Source organism: Corvus brachyrhynchos, unplaced genomic scaffold (assembly GCF_000691975.1).
Source record: "Corvus brachyrhynchos isolate BGI_N302 unplaced genomic scaffold, ASM69197v1 C12034452, whole genome shotgun sequence".
In the NCBI taxonomy this organism is placed as follows: Eukaryota; Metazoa; Chordata; class Aves; order Passeriformes; family Corvidae; genus Corvus; species Corvus brachyrhynchos.
In genome coordinates, this window is record NW_008245903.1 from 1 (window position 1) to 2,096 (window position 2,096).

Below are 2,096 nucleotides of genomic sequence, written 5' to 3' on the forward strand. Positions count from 1 at the left end.
TCCCAGTGAGGATGGAACCCCCCAAAGAGGGGCTCCAACCCTGCCAGCACTGCTCCCCTCCTGCAGGCAGCCAGCCACACACCACAGCAGCCCCCAGTAGGACACTGGGATGCTGCAGGATGTCTGGAGGCCGCACAGCACCCAGACCCTAGAACAGGAGCTGGGGTGCTGCAGGAGGGCAGCTCCACTGCACTCAGAGAATGGATAAACTGTGTCATCACCTCACACACAGCACACCTGAGCTCCATTCCTGGCCCCTCATCTCCCACCAGTGCCCAGCACTCTGCATGCCAGATGCCAGCATGGCTAAGAGCACCTGAGACTTACCCTGGCCAGCTGAGCCTCACTTTCAATGGCATTGTGCAGCCGAACAATTCCCACATACTCTTTGCCTGAAAGAATGACAAGAGCAGTCAGGAGCGGCCACTTGCATTTGCTGTTGACCTCAAGGTCCACCCTGCTTCACAGCCACACGTCCCCAGACACCTGAAATCCTAACAACCGCCTCTTCTAGGAAATGGGCATGGTTTATTACAGAGTTGGTTTTTCTTCCAGGGAAATAAATCTAAACGATATTTCTTCTCTGGACTGCTAGAGGCTGAGACCCTAAGTTCAACTGGTACATAAAACCATGTCAGAAGTGTTTTCACTGACTTATAACAGCCCAAGCACAGAGGAGCAAAGAAAAAACCACCTGAGACAACATGGATGTGTCCTCAGGGGCTTGGAGTAACATGCAACCCTTAAGGTCATGGCACTGAAGACTTAAGATAGACTTTTTTAAGTTTTAGAAATCTCCATTTTGTCTCCAAAAGCACTTCACACATCCCTAGTCACTGTAAATGGTCCTGGTCAACAAACATACCTGCACTCTGCTGAGATTTGACCAGCCGTGTGGCCCTCTCGATGCACACAATGAGGCACCCAGTCACCTTGGGGTCCAGGGTGCCACTGTGCCCCGTCTTCTCCACTCGCAGGATGCGCCGGATCCACGCAACCACCTCGTGAGAGGATGGGTTGGAGGGTTTGTCGAGGTTAATAAAGCCAGACCTGTAGTGCAAAATGGCAGGGAATGGGAGCTAAGCACCAGGGCAAGCACAGCAACAGTGCAGCACCTTTGAAATACTTGTCAGGGCTGCAGAGAAATGTATTTCTATACAGCCAGATACACAGCTCTCGGTGAGCCCAGAGTGATCTGCTCCATGCACAACAGGTGATATAATCAAGGAATTCTCTTCTCCCCTGCCTACTTAACACTACTCTGCACTTAAAACCCCCCAAACTCTACAAGCTCTGAGCAGTTTCAAAGCCCAGCAGGCCAAGGGACTTTTCCAAAAATCCCAGAGAATTGCTCAGGTGGTTTGCATGTTCATCCACAGACCTGCAGCAAGCCCAGAATAAAGAAAACTTTACAGGGAGAGGTCAGTGGGTCCTACTTAAATATTTACTGATTATGGCAAGGCACTGAGTCAAGCAGAAAGGTACAAGGGGAATCCAGACAGAAAATATTTTAAAGGTATTAACTGTGCAAGAAAAATAAACCACTCTGGGCCTGTATTGCACTCACCTAACATAGTCAGAAATCTCTCTCTTCAGGGGATTAGCACCGGAAGGAAGAGGTGTGTAGTGTGCTGTCCTCACATTTAATTTGTCAAAGTTCTACAAAATCCAAGCAGAAGTTACAAGTCTTCTTAAGCTCCCTTGATTTCAGTGTTGCTGTGCTGCAGTACATTCCCCCAGGCACACCAGGCCTGATTTGTACATTTAAGTGATAGAGCCGCTTCCAAAATGAAAATGGCCCAACAATGAAACCACGATAAAATTTTACAAAAATAGAGAAAAATAGAAATCCTGGACTGAAGGAGATGGGAAAGCAGCACAATATACACATTTACAGTGCAGGATAAATCCAATATGCCCCAGAAACTCAGCAGAAGCAACCTGGAAATCTACACAGACCACAGGCCATGGGCAGACCCAATTAAAAAAACTAAAAAATATGGCGGGATCTCTACAAAGCACGGAAACGTACAAAACTTAAATGTTACTGCTGGAGAGACTTTGTAACACGATTTCTGCATGCAGAGCACCACGTG

General features: G+C 48.0%; 1 long non-coding RNA gene across 1 annotated transcript; it reads right to left on the bottom strand.

Moving 5' to 3' along the window:
* Positions 1-292: 292 nt before the first annotated feature.
* LOC108449445 lies at positions 293-1,692 on the bottom strand. The gene is made up of 3 exons (XR_001865606.1): positions 1,568-1,692; positions 866-1,050; positions 293-392 (listed from the first exon to the last, which is right to left on the bottom strand). It is a non-coding gene; the product is annotated as an uncharacterized LOC108449445 (long non-coding RNA).
* Between the last annotated feature and the right edge of the window lie 404 nt (positions 1,693-2,096).